Source organism: Mus caroli, unplaced genomic scaffold (assembly GCF_978045245.1).
Source record: "Mus caroli unplaced genomic scaffold, Mus_caroli_1 scaffold_5, whole genome shotgun sequence".
NCBI lineage: Eukaryota > Metazoa > Chordata > Mammalia > Rodentia > Muridae > Mus > Mus caroli.
In genome coordinates, this window is record NW_028227260.1 from 57,706,851 (window position 1) to 57,727,781 (window position 20,931).

The window sequence follows — 20,931 nt, forward strand, 5'->3', positions numbered from 1 at the left end:
TCCAACCAGGTCACACCTATTCCAACAAGGCCATACCTTCAGATGGTGCCACTCCCTGGTCCAAGGATATACAAACCATCACAATCTCTATGCTTTACTTTGTTGATAACATGACAGCACTTCATTATGTATTATGGATTTTAAGTATTACATTCTGTGCACCTACAAACTTCCTTCTTTTTTCTATTAATCAGTTGATACATAGGTTCTTTCTATATCTTGGTTTTTATGACCAAGTACTACAATAAACAAGAGAATGCAGACATAATGAGAACAATTTTATTTCCTTTGGATATATTCAGGAATGGGATTTCTGAATTGCATGGCAGCTTTATTTAAAAAAATTCGAAGACTATCCATACTGCTTGGCATAAAAGAAAGTCTAATTTACATTCCAACTCAGAATGTCCTTGATTTCCCTTTCCCTCACAACCTTCCCAGTACTTATCTTTGTATTTCAGACACTGGCCATATTTAAAGGGTTGAATTTTGATTTTTTTCCCTGATAGCTAGTGATATTGAGCATTTCTATATACCCATTGCCAAAATTGATATCATTCTTTGAGAAATGCCTATTTGAGAGTTAGTATTTTTATTATGGAGTTATTGGAACTCCTGATAGATGAGGCATATTAACCCTTTTCTCAAACACATAATTAACAAGTATATTCTCTAATTATGTGTGTTGTACCTTCATTTTGGTGATTTTTTTTCTGTGCAGAAGTTGCTTGCTTTAATTTTATTTGCTTATTTTGGGTTTTATTTCCTATGTTTTTGAGCAAGTTGACAAGAAATATCTATGACAACTAATATCCTGAACCATTTTCTCTGTTACATTGCAGTAATTTTATGGCTTTATGTGTCACCTTTAAGACTTCCTTCTATTTTGAGTTTATTTTTGTAGTTAGGAGATATATGGGTCTACTTTTATTATTCTATAGACTCAGCAGAATTTATTGGAAGGCCTCCTTTAAAATGTATATGTTTATAGCTCATTTAAATTAAGCCAGATGGCTTTAAGTGCACTAATTTATTTTAAAGATGTCTAGTATGTTCCACTGTCTGTGTATTTTAATGCTATTACTTTGCAGTTATGATAACTATTGCTTTGTAGCATATTTTGAAATCAGTTTGTGTGATGCTTTTTGCTTTACGATTTTTTCCTCAAGACAGCTTCGGTCTTGTTTTTTTTTTTTTTCTCATTTTTATGATTACCTATACATTTTATAATTTTTAAAGTTCTCTGAAAAAAGTATAATACACAACTTATAACTGCATCTCAATGAATTAGAAAAATAGGAAGAAGCAAAACTCAGAGTTCATAGAAGGAAAAATAAATAGTAGATAGTAAATACATGAGACTAATTAATTTTTAAAAAACTCATGAAACACAAGCTTGGCTAAAAAATATGAAACATGGTTTTTTTTTTTTTTTTCCTTTTTGGACCAGACTTCTAAGAGATAACGAGAAAACACAACAAAATAAAATACAATAAAATAAAACAAAATTACATAGAGGTTGGATAATGCAAACTAACAGAAGGAAAAGAGCCCAAGAGAAGGCACAAGAATAAAAGATTCACTAGTTAAGACACTGAGAAGACCCATAAAAATACTAACCTGATATCGATAATATATAAGCAGAGGACCTGCTGCAGACCCATGTAGGCTCTGTGCTTGCTGCTTCAGTTTTTGAGTTCATATGAGCTCTGTTCAGCTGATTTAGAGGAACTTATCATCCATCCTAAAGACAGATGGAGGCACTTTCATCTTCTTTTCCACTCTTTTCTATACTCTATCTTCTCTTCCATCGAGTTTTCTGAGTTCTGAAGAGAGGAATTTGATGGAGACATCCCATTTAGCACTGAGTTTGAAGGTCTCTCTCCTCTCTCTCTCTCTCTCTCTCTCTCTCTCTCTCTCTCTCTCTCTCTCTCTCTCTCTCTCTCTCTCTTTCTTTCTGAATAATATATGACTGTATATCTCTGTGTTTGTTCTCATATGCTTCAAGAGGAAGTTTTTCTGATAATGACTGAATAAGGCACTAAAGTAAGTATATTGCAGAACATCATTAGGAGTCATTTTATCACTACCATTTTTTTGTAGGACTAGTAGTATTTGGTTTTACCCTAGGTCTCTGGGCTATCCAGTCTCTGGTTCCTTGTACAGTATGGGTTCCAGCTTATGAGGTGGGCATTAAGACATTGTTTGATTATTTTTAAAAGCTTCGTGCCATAATTTCCCTAGCACATTTTGTAGGTAGGTCAACACTGTAGATCAAAGATTTTGTGGCTGGTTTAGTGTATACATTTCTCCTTTGGTAGCCTTCAGAATACCTTTCCATAACAAAGATACTAGAAAATAGGAATAAACATTCTATGTAAGTATCATCTTGGCCTTTCCATGCCTAATGAGTTGTGTGTGTTGTCATTAGTTGTCAGTTTGTGGAGAGGAACATATTGTCTTGGCAAAAGACTGGGTTGTTTTGGAATAGGCATCCTTTGGCCAACAACTCAATTACATGTAACCTGGTCCTGGTACTGGAAGCTTTGTGACAAGAGATGATCAGTTGGAACTCCATTTCCCTATTATTCTGCTTCTAATGAAGTCTTCATATATTTTAGGAAGTTTTTACTGCACCAACTTTCCACACTACCCCTCAAATGCCTCTCGAGTCTATCTCTCTCCCCATGTTCTTTCTCACTCCATATGTTTCTCCCATTACAGTTGTCCCTACACCCAGTCTACCCATAAAATCTATTTTATTTTCCCTACCCAGGGAGATCCACACATCCCTGACCCACCATCTCCTTCCTCTATATAAAGTTTATGTAGGCTATCAAAGAAACAGAAAGCAAAGACATAAGTAAATTAAGACATGAAAAGGGAGGTATTAAAACTGATCCCATAATTATCAAGGATAATTAAATATAATTATCATATAATCTTCCTCCATTAATAATATAGGAGAAATCAATATTTTTCTCTTTTTTATTGGTTATTTTATATACTGACATTTAAAATGTTATCCCCCTTCCCAGTTTCTCCTTCACAAACCTCCTATTCCTTCACTGTCCCTCTGACTCTTTGAGGGTGCTCCCCCACCCAAACACCCACCCACTTACCAACTCCTGCAAGAGTGCTCTAGCATTTCCCTACCCTGGGTCATGGAGCCTCTACAGGACCAAGGGGCTCTCCTTTCAGTGCTGCCTGATAAGGCCATCCTCTGCTACATATCCAGTTGGAGCCATGGATCCCTCCATGTTTACTCTTTGGTTGGTGGTTTAGTCCCTTGGAACTTCAGTATTTTTAAATGAATCAATCATGAATAAATAGAAACTAGAAAATTTGAGTGGATCAATAGCAGATAATGATGTAGAATTTGTAACAAAACTTTTCCTATAAAAATATATTTTGGGCCAGAAAGTTTTTCTGCTGTGTTCTTCTGAGGTTTAAGGAAAAGCTAATGAAATTTCTCTTCATGTCTTCTAAAACAAATAGATGAAGGAATTCTACTTTAGCTTATACTTGAGTTCAGGCTCAGCCTGAAATTAAAACAACTCACTCTACAAAAGAAAAATAAAACAAACCCTCCAAAATCCTACAGGTAAATATTTGTGTTGAACATAGATACAAGTATTCTCACCCAAAACATGAAATTTAACTCAATTAAAATAGAATATTAACAACCATGATCAAATTGGACGAAGAGCAGAGATACGAGGATGGTTCAGCATAAGTGGGGAAAAGCCTGGAAGATATGGGCACAGGGGAAAAAATTCCTGAATAGAACAGCAATGGCTTGTGCTGTAAGATCTAGGATTGACAAATGGGACCTCATGAAACTGCAAAGCTTCTGCAAGGCAAAAGACACCGTCAATAAGACAAAAAGGCCATCAACAGATTGGGAAAGGATCTTTACCAATCTTAAATCAGATAGGGGACTAATATCCAATATATATAAAGAACTCAAGGGGGTAGACGCCAGAAAATCAAATAACCCCATTAAAAAATGGGGCTCAGAGCTAAACAAAGAATTCTCACCTAAGGAATACCGAATGGCCGAGAAACACCTGAAAAAATGTTCAACATCCTTAATCATCAGAGAAATGCAAATCAAAACATCCCTGAGATTCCACCTCACACCAGTCAGAATGGCTAAGATCAAAAATTCAGGTGACAGCAGATGCTGGTGAGGATGTGGAGAAAGAGGAACACTCCTCCATTGTTGGTGGGATTGCAAGCCTGTACAACCACTCTGGAAATCAGTCTGGCGGTTCCTCAGAAAATTGGACATAGTACTACCGGAGGATCCAGCAATACTGGGCATATATCCAGAATATGTCCCAACTGGTAAGAAGGACACATGCTCCACTATGTTCATAGCAGCCTTATTTATAATAGCCAGAAGCTGGAAAGAACCCAGATGCCCCTCAACAGAGGAATGGATACAGAAAATGTGGTACATTTACACAATGGAGTACTACTCAGCTATTAAAAAGAATGAATTTATGAAATTCCTAGGCAAATGGTTGGACCTGGAGGGCATCATCCTGAGTGAGGTAACACAATCACAAAAGAACTCAAATGATATGTACTCACTGATAAGTGGATATTAGCCCAGAAACTTAGTATACCCGAGATATAAGAGACAATTTGTAAAACACATGAAACTGAAGATTGAAGACCAAAGTGTGGACACTTTGCCCCTTCTTAGAATTGGAAACAATCACCCATGGAAGGACTTACAGAGACAAAGTTTGGAGCTGAGAAAAAAGGATGGACCATCTAGAGACTGCCATATCCAGGGTCCATCCCATAATTAGCCTCAAAACGATGACACCATTGCATACACTAGCAAGCGTTTGCTGAAAGGACCCTGATATAGCTGTCTCTTGTGAGACTAGGCCGGAGCCTAGAAAACACAGAAGTGGATGCTCACAGTCAGCTATTGTATGGATCACAGGGCCCCCAATGGAGGAGCTAGAGAAAATACCCAAGGAGCTAAAGGGATCTGCAACCCTATAGGTGGAACATTATGAACTAACCAGTACCCCGGAGCTCTTGACTCTAGCTGCATATGTATCAAAAGATGGTCTAGTGGGCCATCACTGGAAAGAGAGGCCCATTGGACTTGAAAACTTTATATGTCCCAGTACAGGGGAATGCCAGGGCCAAAAAGTGGGAGTGGGTGGGTAGGGGGTGAGGGGGGGAGGTTATGGGGGACTTTTGGCATAGCATTGGAAATGTAAATGAAGAAAATAAAAATAAATAAATAAAACAAAACCCATTTTGTATGGTAAAAGTATTGGAGAATTTAAAGAAGGAAGATATCTGATCTTAGCTTTAAAATAATTTAATAGTTACTATTACAATGACTCTGGAATGACTTAAAAATTACTGTCTAAGATCTGGAAGTAGAGAAACATGTTAATTTTGCCCTTGTTGTTCAACACAATGCAGGATATTTTAGCAGAGAAGTGAGAAAAGAACAATAAATAAAGGCATTGGAATTAGAAAACAAATTGTAATTTATACTGTTTTTGGAAGACATGATCTCATATATAGACACTCACAAAGACATTACCAAAAAGCTATTAGATCTTTAAAAATTTTAAGCAAATTTGTAGAATAATTAACATCCAAAATCCAGTAGTAGTGGTTTATGTTTACAGAAGACATCCTAAATATAACTAAGAGAGTTATACCATTACAATAGCTACAAATATATACCTAGGAACAAAATTTCATATAACAAAATTATAAAATATTGATGAAAATTTTAGAGGTAACACAAAAAGAATATCAATACATCATTTTGTTTATTTGTTGGAATATTTTCTATTGTTAAAATGTCAAACTGATTTACAGAGCCAGGGCAATTCTTAAGAAAATACCACTTTTTTATTATTATTTTCTTTATTTCTTATTACTTTTTTTAAAGTGATAAAAATGTTTGGAAAAAATTCAATTTCTTCTAACCAGTCATTTGTGGTTATTATTCAAAGTAGACTTTCATTTTAATACAATAGGTGTGAATGCTATTTATAAGATTTGTGTTTGATTTCATTACACTCAGTGTGAACGTGTTGATATTTCCTTGTTTGTATTTGTTTAGTTAGATTGTATTCCAAATCCAGAATTATTTTTGGTGCTACGCAAAACTATTACATTTAAAATGAGTGAGTAGTTCTTTGGATTTCTTTTCAGTTCATACATATTAGTCTAGAGTTCATGTACTTTTCCTAGTTACCAGATTCTTTGGAAAGTGATGGCAAGAAATATTCTTCATATTAGGCTTCTGGTTAGTATTCTCTCCTTTCACTTTTGATCAAACACAAGCCTTCAGTGGTAACGAATATTGTGATAATAACAGTGATGGAAATTATAGTAATTTTTGATACTTAAAATATCTTCCAACCAGGTCTAGAGTATTGTTAAGATTGTGGGTAAATGTAATTATTTAAAATTAGTAAATGGATGCATGGATAGTCACAAAGCAGTCAGAGAGGGCCTGAACAGCTGGGAATGTCTAGTAACTTAAGAAAGCATCTCATATATTTCTCATCATCTATATTTTTGCTGATTGTAAGAGTGTTAAATACAGGGGGAAAGATACTTCCTGAGATACATATGGCTTGATTACATTAGCAAGCTATTGGGTACCTTAGAAAAGTGCCAGAAATGTTTATCCATTCTACACCAAGAACATTATGTACATATTGACAGTCATATGCTTAATAAACTATTAAAAGATGGCAGAAGTCCCTTTGTAATACTAGCTAATAGTTATAGCTCTGGTAGAGCAATGGTAATTGGTCATGAGAAGTGAATTGCTTTTAAAACGTTGTTCCTAAACTCAGCAAACTCTCTAACATATTTTCCAAACAACATGAAGCAGATATTTAAAAAGTAGTATTAATATTAATTTTGTATAGGAGGGCTATGTTTTTCTAAGTGTATTTAGTCACATACTAGAAATCTATCTTTTTTAAAATTGTGAATAATTTTATTTTTCTACAGAGGATGTGACTTGCATTTTAGTGCACATGTCTTATAACAGCTCATATGATATTTATTTTTAATGATAAAATTAACAGTAAAATGTGCTGAACAAAACACACAAAAGTATCTTATATATGCACTTAACAAAAAGAAGAATCATATCTTGAATATAATAAATGCATTCTCAGATAGAAGTTGCATGTAGATATTTCTTATCCCAGATTAAAATTATGAAGTCATTTTCTAAAGCATATTAAACAATCAAAAATAATATGACCATGCCATTATAATTGTACTAAATTATAGGATATACTGTTTAGGTCTTCCTTTTATTTCTTTAACAAATTTTTTATTAGATATTTTCTTCATTTACATTTCAAATGCTATCCTGAATGTCCCCTATACCTTCCACGAGTAAGAGAAAAACCTAAAGCAAAATTCCTGGTATTTTTCCCACAAACAAACAAAAAGCCCTCACTATTTGAATGAAACAACAAATATGTTACTCAAATAATTCAGAGAAAGAAAAAGTTGGAAACAATCATCTGCCATCATCTCTTAATTAAGATCATATTATAAACCTATACTAATCCAAGCAGCATAATCCTGCAGGAAAGTAGAGACATAAACCAGTGGAACGGATTAGAGAATTTATATAAATTCACATATATAGTCAACTAACTTTAGCAAAGACAGAAAAGGTTAGAATGAGGAAAAGATGCTCTTTTCTGTAAAGTGTGATAAGAAAACTGGATATCTACATGCCCCCATATCTTACACTATTTACAAAAATCAACTAAAACTGTTCGAAGAGAGCATAAGGACTAATCTGGATATCAACATTGGCAATAATTTTTTAGTACTTCGTATAAAAATCTCATTTTATAAAACAAACAAACAAATAAATGTTACTGTATCAAATTAATAATATTCTGCAGAGCAAGAAAACAAATTAAAAAATAAACAATGTACTGGCAAAATCTTTGCAGACCACGTATATGATATGAAGTTAATGTCTAAAATTTATAATGAACTTGATAAACTTGGTAGAAAAAGACAACCTGATTTTTTAATATATAAAAGAGAGCATTTAACTGGGGCTCATTATTTCTGTGTAAGGTAGAATCCATGATCATAGTGGTGGTATGCATGGTAAAAAACAGGCAGATGGGTTCTGGAGGAGTAGCTGAGAAAACAACCATGAGGCAGAGAAAAGGCCAACTAGAATGGAATGGGCTTAAAAAAAAACCCCTAAATTTAGAACATTGTTTGAGATTTACAATATAATTACATTTTCCCTTCCATTTCCTCCTTTCAAGCCCTCCCATGCTTTCCTTCAAATTTAGGGTCCCTCTTTTTCACTAATTCTTACTGAATATATATATATTCACACACACACACACATATATATATATATATATATATATACATATATATATATATATATATACACATATATATATATATATACACACACATTTTTTCCTAATTTTAATTTTTTATTTTACCCAGACTCTAAGAAAGATAACAGGTTAGCTAATATAATATAGGAGTAGGAATATATGTAAATGACTAATGGAGAGGGAGTGGCCTCCAACAAGATCTACTTCCTTCTCTTTACTAATTCAGCTCTTTATGCAGTGGTCAGTTTTGTTGGAATTCCTTCTTGAACCTCAAGAAGATTACAATTAAATAGACACAACACAGGGAACCATGAGGCACAATAGAAAAGGCTACTAAGAAAAGAACTGAATGCCCATATCACATTAGGAAATAGAAGAAATCATTAAAATCCTCCCAACCAAAAAAAAGCCCAGGGCCAGATGGATTTAGTGCAGAATTCTACCAGATCTTCAAAGAAGACCTAATACCAATTTTCCACAAGCTATTCCACAACATAGAAGCAGAAGGAACACTACCAAACTCATTCTATGAAAGTCATAATTACTCTGATACCTAAACCAAGCACACAAGGATCCAACCAAAATGGAGAACTTCAGACCAATCTCACTTATGAATATTGATGCAAAAATACTCAAATTCTTGCAAACCCAATCCAAGGACACATTAAAACCATAATTCACCACAATCAAGTAGGCTTCATCCCATGGATGTAAGGTTGGTTTAATATAGGAAAATCCATTAATGTAATCCACTATATAAACAAACTCAAAGAAAAAAATCACATGATCATCTTATATGCAGAAAAAGCGTTTAAGAAAAACAACATCCCTTCATGTTAAAAGTATTGGAGAGATCAGGAATTCAAGGCCTATACCTAAACATAATAAAAGCAATTAACTGCAAACCTACAGCCAATATCTAATTAAATAGAGAAGTAATTGAAGAAATCCAAAGTGAAATCAGTGACAAGACAAGAATGCCCACTCTCCCCATATTTACTGAATATAGTACTCAAAGTGTTAGCTAGAACAATAAGACAACAAAAAGATATCAAGTGGATAAAAATTGGTAAAGAAGATATAATGATAACACTATTTGCAGATGATACGATAGTATACATAAGTGTACTGGCTGGTTTTGTATGTCAACTTGACACAGGCTGGAGTGTCCCAGAGAAAGGAATTTCAGTTGAGGAAATGCTTCCATGAGATCCAGCTGTAAAGCATTTTGTTAATTAGTGATCAAGGTAGGAGGGCCCCTTGTGAGTGGTACCCTCTCTGGGTTGTTAAGCTTGGGTTCTATAAGAAAGCAAGCTGAGCAAACCAGGGGAAGCAAGCCAGTAAGTAACATGCCTCCATGACTTCTGCATCAGCTCCTGACCACCTTGAGTTCTAGTTCTGACTTCCTTTGGTGGTGAACAGTGGTTTAGAGGTGTAAGCTGAATAAACCCTTTCCTCCCCAACTTGCTTCTTGGTCATGATGTTTGTAAAGGAATAGAAACCCTGATTAAGACAATAAGCTACCCCCAAAATTCTACCAGAGAACTTCTCCAGCTGATAAACAATTTCAGCAAAGTGGCCAGATATAAAATTAACTCAAGATTTTCCCTCTGGTGACTGTCTAAAGCAGGACCAGTCAGGAGTGCACAGGCTACAGGAGTAGTGGTGAAGCTCAGACGGGGTCCTTCCTGCCTCCATCTGCACCCAGGAGCTGGGGTTGTTCCTCAGCCATCTCTGCACAATCCTGACAGGGGAGAGCTGGTATTCCAGGAGTGCTGACACAGGCTCACAGGTCCTTAGGAGGGACAAGCTCAAGTCAGAGACAGCAAGACCAACTAACACCAGAGATAACCGGATGGCAAAAGGCAAGCACATGAAGCTTACCAAGAGAAACCAAGGCTATAGGGCATCATCAGAACCCATTTCTCCCACAACAGCAAGTCCTGTATACCCCAAGACACCAGAAAAGCAAGATTCAGATTTAAAAATCAAATCTCATGATGCTGATAGAGGACATTACGAAGGACATAAATAACTCTCTTAAAGAAATACAGGAGAAGACAGGTAAACAGGTATAAGCCCTTAAAGAGGAAACACAAAAATCCCTTAAGGAATTACAGGAAAACTTAACCAAACACGTGAAGTAATTGAACAAAACCACCTAGGTTCTAAAAATGGAAATAAAAACAATAAATAAAGCACAAAGGGAGGCAACCCTGGAGAGAGGAAACCTAGAAAAGAGATCAGGAGCCATAGATGTAATCATTACCAACAGAATACAAGAGATGGAAGAGAGAATCTCAGGTGCAGAAGATACCATAGAAAAAATTGACACAACAATCAAAGAAATTGCAAAATGCAAAAAGTACCAAACCTAAAACATTCAGGAAATCCCAGACACAATGAGAAGACCAAACCTAAATATAATAGGTATAGAAGAGAGCAAAGACTCCCAAGTTAAAGGCCAGTAAATATCTTCAACAAAATGATTGAAGAAAAACTTCCCTAACCTAAAGAAAGAGATGCCCATGAACATACAAGCCTACATAACTCCAAATAGATTAGACTAGAAAAGAAATTACTCCTGTTATGTAATAGTTAAAACTCTGAATGTACAAAACAAAGAAAGAATATTAAAAGCAGTAAGGGAAAAAAGTCAAATAACATATAAAGGCAAATCTATCAGAAATACACCAGACTTCTCACCAGAGACTATGAAAGCTAGAAGATCCTGGGCAGATGTCATATAGACTCTAAGAGAACACAAATGCCAGCCCAGGCTACTATACCCAGCAAAACTTCCAATTACCATAGATGGAGAAACCAAGGTATTCCATGGCAAAAACCAATTTACATGATATGTTTCTAAAAATCCAGCCCTTCAAAGAATAATAAATGGAAATCTCCAACAAAAGGAGGGAAACTACATTCTATAAATAACAAGAAAATAATCTTCTTTTAACAAACCAAAGAGAAGATAGCCACATAAGCATAATTCCAACTCTAACAACAAAAATAACAGGAAGTAACAATCACTTTTCCTTAATATCTCTTAATATCAATGGACTCAATTCCCCAGTAAAAAGATATAGATTAACAGACTGACTACATAAATAGGACCGAACATTTTGCTGCATACAGGAAACCCACCTCAGTGACAAAGACAGACACTACCTCAGAGTAAAAGGCTGGTAAACAATTTTCAAAGCAAATGGTCCCAAGAAAGAAGATGGGGTCCATATTCTAATATCTAATAAAATCAACTTTCAACCAAAAGTTATCAAAAAAAAAAAAAAAGGAAGGATGCTTCATATTCATCAAAAGGAAAACTACCAAGATTAACTTTCAATTCTGAACATCTATGCTCCAAATATAAGGGCATCCACATTCATAAAAGAAAGTTTGCTAAAGCTCAAAGCACACATTGCACCTCACACAATAATAGTGGGAGACTTCAACACCCTACTCTCACCTATGGACAGATCATGGAGTCAGAAACTAAACAGAGACACAGTGAAACTAACTGAAGTTATAAAACAAATGGATTTAACAAATATCTATAGAACATTTTATCCTAAAACAAAATAATATAACTTTTTCAGCAAGAAGCATGGTGCCTTCTCCAAAACTTACCATATGATTGGTCACAAAACAGGTCTTAACAGATACAAGAATATTGAAATAATGCCATGTATCTTATCAGGTCACCATAGACTAAGGCTGGTTTTCAATAACAACAAAAATAATAGAAAGTCCACATACACATGGAAGCTGAACAACACTCTACTCAAATGATAACTTGGTCAAGAAAAAAAAAATAATTAAAGACTCTTTAGAGTTTAATGAAAATGAAGCCACAACATACCTAAACTCATGGGACACAATGCAAACAGTGATAAGAGGAAAACTCATATCTCTGAGTGCCTCCAAAAGGAAACTGGAGAGAGCATACATTAGCAGCTAGAAACAAAAATAACTGTACAAAAATCAACCAAACCAGGAGCATGTTCTTTGAGAAAATCAACAAGATAGATAAACCCTTAGCCAAACAAACCAGAAGTCACAGAGACAATATCCAAATCAACAAAATCAGAAATGAAAAGGGAGACTTAACAACAGAAAAGGAGGGAATCCAAAGCATCATCAGATCATAATACAAAAAGGCTATAATCCACAAAACTGGAAAATCTGAATGAAATGGACAATCTTCTAGACAGATGCTAAGTACCAACATTAAATCAGGATCAGATAAATGATCTAAACAGTCCCATAACACCTAAAGAAATAGATGCAGTCATTAATAGTCTCCCAGCCAAAAAAAAAAACCAAAAACAAAAAACAAAAACAAACAAACAAACAAACAAACAAACAAAAAACCCCAGGACCAGATGGGTTTAGTGCAGAGTTCTATCAGACCTTCAAAGAAGACCTAATTCCAATTCTCCTCAAACTATTCCACAAAATAGAAACAGAAGGTACTCTACCCAATACATTCTACGAAGCCACAATTACTCTGATACCTAAACCACAGAAAGACCCAACAAAGAGAGAGAACTTCAGAACAATTTCCCTTATGGATATAAATGCAAAAATACTCAATAAAATTCAGCAAACTGACTGCAAGAACACTTCAAAACAATCACCCATCATGATCAAGTAGGCTTCATCCCAGGAATGCAGGGATGGTTCAATATACTGAAATCCATCAATGTAATCCAATACATAAACAAACTCAAAGACAAACAAAATAAAACAAACAAACAAAAAAAAACCCCACATGGTCATTTCATTAGATTCTGAGAAAGCATTTGACAAAATCCAACACCTCTTCATGATAAAAGTCTTGGAAAGATCAGGAATTCAAGGCCCATAACTAAACATAATAAAAGCAGTATACAGCAAATCAGTAGCCAACATCAAACTAAATGGAAAGAAACTTGAAGCAATTCCACTAAAAAGACAAGGCTTTCATCTCTCTACCTACTTATTCAACATTGTACTTGAAGTTCTAGCCAGAGCAATTAGACAACAAAAGGAGATCAAAGAAATACAAATTGGGAAGGAAGAAGTCAAAATATCACTATTTGCAGATGATATGATAGTATACTAAAATGACTCAAAAAAATTCCACCAGAGAACTCCTAACACTCATAAACAACTTCAGCAAAGTAGCTGGATATAAAATTAACTAAAACTTAATTTTATATCCAGCTACTTCACTGAAGCTGTTTATCAGGTTTAGGAGTTCTCTGGTGGAATTTTTAGGGTCACTTATATATACTATCATGTCATGTGCAAAAAGTGATATTTTGACTTCATCTTTTCCAATTTGTATCCCCTTGATCTCCTTTTGTTGTCGAATTGTTCTGGCTAGGACTTCAAGTACAATGTTGAATAGGTATGGAGAGAGTGGACAGCCTTGTCTAGTCCCTGATTTTAGTGGGATTGCTTCAGGCTTTTCACCATTTACTTTGATGTTGGCTACTGGTTTGCTTTAGATTGCTTTTATCATGGTAAGGTATGGACTTTGAATTCCTGATCTTTCCAAGACTTTTATCATGAATGGGTGTTGGATCTTGTCGAATGCTTTTTCCGCATCTAACGAGATGATCATGTGGTTTTGTCTTTGAGTTTGTTTATATAATGGATTACATTGATGGATTTCCATATATTAAACCATCCCTGCATCCCTGGAATAAAACCAACTTGGTCAGGATGCATGATTGCTTTAATGTGTTCTTGGATTCGGTTAGCGAGAATTTTATTGAGGATTTTTGCATCGATATTCATAAGGGAAATTGGTCTGAAGTTCTCTATCTTTGTTGGATCTTTCTGTGGTTTAGGTATCAGAGTAATTGTGGCTTCATAGAATGAGTTGGGTAGAGTTCCTTCTACTTCTATTTTGTGTAATAGTTTGTGCAGAACTGGAATTAGATCTTCTTTGAAGGTCTGATAGAACTCTGCACTAAACCCATCTGGTCCTGGGCTTTTTTTGGCTGGGAGACTATTAATAACTGCTTCTATTTCCTTAGGGGATATGGGACTGTTTAGATCATTAACTTGATCCTGATTTAACTTTGGTACCTGGTATCTGTCTAGAAATTTGTCCATTTCGTCAAGGTTTTCCAGTTTTGTTGAGTATAGCCTTTTGTTGAGGATCAAATGGTGTTTTAGATTTCCTCAGGATCTGTTGTTATGTCTCCCTTTTCATTTCTGATTTTGTTAATTAGGATGTTGTCCCTGTGCCCTCTAGTGATTCTAGCTAAGGGTTTATCTATCTTGTTGATTTTCTCAAAGAACCAACTCCGAGTTTGATTAATTCTTTGAATAGTTCTTGTTTCCACTTGGTTGATTGCACTCCTGATTTTGATTATTTCCTGCTGTCTACTCCTCTTGGGTGAATTTTCTTCCTTTTTTTCTAGAGCTTTTAGATGTGTTGTAAAGCAGCTAGTGTGTGCTCTCTCCAGTTTCTTCTTGGAGGCACTCAGAGCTATGAGTTTCCCTCTTAGAAATGCTTTCATTGTGTCCTATAGGTTTGGGTATGTTGTGGCTTCATTTTCATTAAACTCTAAAAAGTCTTTAATTTCTTTCTTTATTCCTTCCTTGACCAAGGTATCATTGAGAAGTGTGTTGTTCAGATTCCACGTCAATGTTGGATTTCCATTATGTATCTTGTTATTGAAGATCATCCTTAGTCCAATGTGGTCTGGATGGATGCATTGGATAATTTCAATATTTTTGTATCTGTTGAGGCCTGTTTTGTAACCAATTATATAGTCAATTTTGGAGAAGGTCCCATAAGGTGCTGAGAAGAAGGTATATCCTTTTGTTTTCAGATAAAATGTTCTGTAGATATCTGTTAAGTCCATTTGTCTCATAACTTCTGTTAGTTTCACTGTGTCCCTGTTTAGTTTCTGTTTCCACAATCTGTCCATTGATGAAAGTGGTGTGTTGAAGTCTCCCACTATTATTGTGTGAGGTGCAATGTGTGCTTTGAGCTTTACTAAAGTGTCTTTAATGAATGTGGCTGCCCTTGCCTTTGGAGCATAGATATTCAGAATTGATAGTTCCTCTTGGAGGATTTTATCTTTGATGAGAATGTAGTGTCCCTCCTTGTCTTTTTTGATAACTTTGGGTTGGAAGTCGATTTTATTCGATATTAGAATGGCTACTCCATCTTGTTTCTTCCAACCATTTGCTTGGAAAATTGTTTTCCAGCCTTTCACTCTGAGGTAGTGTCTGTCTTTTTCCCTGAGATGGGTTTCCTGTAAGCAGCAGAATATTGGGTCCTGTTTGTGTAGCCAGTTTGTTAGTCTATGTCTTTTTATTGGGGAATTGAGTTCTTTGATATTAAGAGATATTAAGGAAAAGTAATTGTTGCTTCCTTTTATTTTTGTTGTTAGAGTTGGCATTCTGTTCTTGTGGGTGTCTTCTTTTAGGTTTGTTGAGGGATTACTTTTTTGCTTTTTCTATGGCGAGATTTTCATCCTTGTATTGTTTTTTTTCCTGTTATTATCCTTTGAAGGGCTGGATTCGTGGAAAGATAATGTGTGAATTTCATTTTGTCGTGGAATACTTTGGTTTCTCCATCTATGGTAATTGAAAGTTTGGCCAGATATAGTAGCCTGGGCTGGCATTTGTGTTCTTTTAGTGTCTGTATAACATCTGTCCAGGCTCTTCTGGCTTTCATAGTCTCTGGTGAAAAGTCTGGTGTAATTCTGATAAGCCTGCCTTTATATGTTACTTGACCTTTCTTCCTTACTGCTTTTAATATTCTATCTTTATTTAGTGCATTTGTTGTTCTGATTATGATGTGTTGGGAGGAATTTCTTTTCTGGTTCAGTCTATTTGGAGTTCTGTAGGCTTCTTGTATGTTCATGGGCATGTCTTTCTTTAGGTTTGGGAAGTTTTCTTCTATAATTTTGTTGAAGAAATTTGCTGGCCCTTTAAGTTGAAAATCTTCATTCTCATCTACTCCTATTATCGGTAGGTTTGGTCTTCTCATTGTGTCCTATATTTTCTGGATGTTTTAAGTTAGGATCTTTCTGCGTTTTGTATTTTCTTTGATTGTTGTGCAGATGTTCTCCATGGAATCTTCTGCACCTGAGATTCTCTCTTCCATCTCTTGTATTCTGTTTCTGATGCTCGTATCTATGGTTCCAGATTTCTTTTTTTTTTTTTTTTTTTTTTCCGAGACAGGGTTTCTCTGTGTAGCCTTGGCTGTCCTGGAACTCACTCTGTAGACCAGGCTGGCCTCGAACTCAGAAATCCGCCTGCCTCTGCCTCCGGAGTGCTGGGATTAAAGGCGTGTGCCACCACACCAGGCCCAGATTTCTTTCCTAGGGTTTCTATCTCCAGCGTTGCCTCACTTTGGGTTTTCTTTATTGTGTCTACTTCCCTTCTTAGGTCTAGCATGGTTTTGTTCATTTCCATCACCTGTTTGGATGTGTTTTCCTGTTTTTCTTTAAGGACTTGTAACTCTTTAGCAGTGTTCTCCTGTATTTCTTTAAGTGAGTTATTAAAGTCCTTCTTGATGTCCTCTACCATCATCATGAGATATGCTTTTTAATCTGGGTCTAGCTTTTCGGTTGTGTTGGGCTCCCCAGGACTAGGTGGGGTGGGAGTGCTGCGTTCTGATGATGGTGAGTGGTCTTGATTTCTATTAGTAGGTTTTTTTCGTTTGCCTTTCGCCATCTGGTAATCTCTGGAGCTAGTTGTTATAGTTGTCTCTGGTTAGGGTTTGCTCCTTAGGTGATTATGTTAGCCTCTATCAGCAGACCTGGGAGACTAGATCTATCCTTAGTTTCAGTGGTCAGAGTACTCTCTGCAGGCAAGCTCTCCTCTTGCAGTGAAGGTGCCCAGATATCTGGTGTTCGCAGTGAAGGTGCCCAGATATCTGGTGTTCGAACCTGCCTCCTGGCAGAAGTTGTGTTCCACTCACCAGAGGTCTTAAGATCCCATGCAGGGTCCTGTGAATACCTTGGGGGTGTCCAGAAACTCAGCGCACAAGGAACCCCGGTGCAGAAGTGGACCAGAAGGGACTTGTGCCCCTGATCAGGCCAGGTTATCTGCTTCCCTGGTTAATGCAGTCTCAGGTCCCGCGCGATTGTATTGGAGCAGATGCTGTGTTCCACTCACCAGAGGTCTTAGGATCCCGTGGGGGATCCTGTGTGGGTCTTTGCAGGTGTTCAGGGACTCAGCAGGCCGTAATTACATTTTAAATGTAAAGTACTTTAAAAGGCTGAACTTGGACTAGAGGGATGGCTTGGGGCTTAAGAGCACATATCATCCTTACAGTAGTATCAGAGTTGGTTTCCCAACTCCCCCACATTGGACAGTTTGCCAACTGATTATAATTCCAGCCTCTCTCTCTCTCTCTCTCTCTCTCTCTCTCTCTCTCTCTCTCTCTCTCTCTCTCTCTCTCTCTCTCTCCTCTCTCCCTCTCTCCCTCCCTCCCTCCCTCCCTCCCTCCCTCCCTCCCTCCCTCCCTCCCTCCCTTCCTTCCTTCCTTCCTTCCTTCCTTCCTTCCTTCCTTCCTTCCTTCCTTCTGTATACCTCCCTCTCTTTCTCTCTGTTGGAAAGAAGGATACTTGAATCCAGATGGCTTTTATTCTTTTCAAAAAGCCTTTGTGAAGAGAGACCTCCCTGTAATCTTATTTTTCAACCAACTAAGCTGTATATTCCTGTGAATAATAGCTAAATGTTGTATAAAATATAATAGCTAAATTTTGGATAAATCAAAAATTAGACTCCTCTCTTGGAGTCTAATTCATTTTCAAAATTGAAGTTACTATGTTGGTTCAACATTTCTTTAGAGTTATTGCTAAGGAAGACATTATTTGCCTGTCACTCTGAGTAAACTTGCCTTAGTAGATTCTGGTAGAAGGCTACTGTGAACCTATTCCCATAGGTTCACAATAATACCTAAGTTTTTTTATAGGGATGGAATGGCCACTTTGCTTGATGGTATTTCTAGGTAGGCCATGGAAGAAATGTTAAGGACGTCTTTGATACTTTTGAGTTATTATTGAAATAAGCATATACTCAAATTTTTTAGTTAATTTTCATATGCATTTTACCTTTCTCGTGTTTGGACAATTTCAAACATTTAAATATTTTAAGTATTTAATTTTTGTTTTAAAAATATGTTTATTAATTCTTATAATGTAATTTGAACATATCCAGCCTGCTAAACTCCTCCTGTTTAGTCCTCTCACATTTCACATTTATTCTTTCTGTTTCCTTCTCATTTTTTATCCATTCCAGCTAATCTTAGGATTGGGGTCAACTCTTGTGTGTGGACAGCCTGCCATGGGAATCACCTAATTAAAAACAAAACAAAACAAAACAAAACAAAACAAAACAAAATGTAAAACATAAAAACAGTTTTTCCCTTTCCCAGCAGATATCAAATGTCAATAGCTCCTCAGTTAGTGTTTAGGGTTTTGTGTCCATCTTCATTCCTCTATCATGTGATCTTATTCATTTTAACCTTAGGCAAGTCCTGTGCATGCTGTCACAATTATCGTGAATTCATGTGTGCATCTTCCCTGTCGTGTGTGAAAAACACTGTTTCCTTAAAGTTGTCTACCACCTCTTGCTCTTAAAATCTTTAGGCCTTCTCTTCTGAAAAGATCCCCATCAGTGGTATGTGATATGAATGCCCTATTTAGAGCTGAACACTCCGCAGTCTTTATCTCTGCCAGTTGACCAGTTGGTAGTCTTGGGTTAATTGCCATCTAATTCAAGGAGAAGCTTCTCTGATGAGGGTTCAGAGACACTCTGATCTATGGGTATAGAACTTGATTATTAGAAGTTATTTCTGGTAAGTCCTGTAATCAGTTATAAAAAGCCAAGGGAAATTAGCAGGGACTACTGAAATACATAGTACTAAAAGGAAAATATATAACATTTAAAAACTAACCAGATACACACAGTCATCTATCAGATGGAACACAGAGCCACCAGTGGAGGAGCTAGAGAAAGTACCCAAGGAGCAGAAGGGGTCTGCAATCCTATAGGTGGAACAACAATATGAACTAACCAGTACCCCCAGAGTTCGTGTCTCTAGCTGCATATGTAGTAGATGGCCTAGTCAGCCATCATTGGGAAGAGAGGCCCCTTGGTCTGGCAAACTTTATATGCCCCAGTACAGGGGAATGCCAGGGCCAAGAAGTGGGAGTGGGTGGGTAGGGGAGCAGGGCGGGGGGGGGGGAGAGTATAGGGGACTTTCGAGATAGCATTTGAAATGTAAATGAAGAAAATATCTAATAAAAAGTTAATTCTAAGTTCTAATTAATTTATTAATTAATTTAATTAATAGTCTAAATGATGACATAATTACTATGTTAGAACTAAAATATCAAGAGATATGAGATAATAATAATTATTATTTATAAATTATATTTTTTATTCAATTGATATCCTGATCACATTGGATTTTTCATTTATTTATTTATTTATTGACTGTTTAAATTTTCTTTTTTTAATAATTTTTTGCACTCCATATTTTATTCCCTACCCCCTGTCCAACCTCCTACTGTTCCACATCCTATACCTCCTCCCAACCCCTCCTGTCTCCACGTGGATGTCCTCACCTCCACCACATCTGACCTCTAAACTCCCTGGGACCTCCAATCTTTTGAGGGTTAGATACATCATCTTTGAATAAACACAGACCCAGAAGTCCTCTACTGTTATGTGTGTTTGGGGCCTCATATCAGCTGTCTGTTTGGTGGTCCAGTGTTTGAGAGATCTCGGAGATACAGATTAATTGAGACTGCTGGTCCTCCTACATGGTCCCCCTTCTCCTCAGCTTCTTTCAGCCTTCCCTAATTCAACAACAGGAGTCAACTGTTTCTATCCAGTAGTTGAGTGCAAATATCTGCATCCGACTCTTTCAGCTGCTTGTTGGGTCTTCTGGAAGGCAGTCATGATAGGTCTCCTTTTGTGAGCACTCCATTACCTCAGTAATAGTATCAGGCCTGGGATCTCCCTTTGAGCTGGATCCCACTTTGGGCCTGTGGCTGGACCTTCTTTTCCTCAGGCTCCTCTCCATTTCCATCCCTATAATTCCTTCAGAAATGAGCAATTATGGGTCAGAGATGTGACTGTGGGATATCCCCCACCCCCGCTCCCTCATTTGATGCCCTGTCTTCCTGCTGGAGGTGGGCTCTATAAGTACCCTCAAGGTCCCTCCCTTTGAGTTCTGAGAGTGTCTCACCTCCCAGGTCTCTGGTGCATTCTGGAGAGTCTCCCCAACCTCCTATCTCTTGAGGTTGCCTGTTTCCATTCATTCTGCTGGCCCTCAGGGCTTCAGTCCTTTTCCCTCAACTAATACCAGATCAGGTTCCCTTCACCTCCCCCACTCTCTCCTCTCCCCATCCACTTTCCCTTCCAGGTCCCTCCCTTGCTACCCACTTGTGATTGCTTTCTTCTACCTCCCAAGTGGATCTGAGGCATTCTCACTTGGGCCCTACAGCTTGTTGCCTTTATTGAGTTCTGTATCTTGGGTATTTGGAATTTT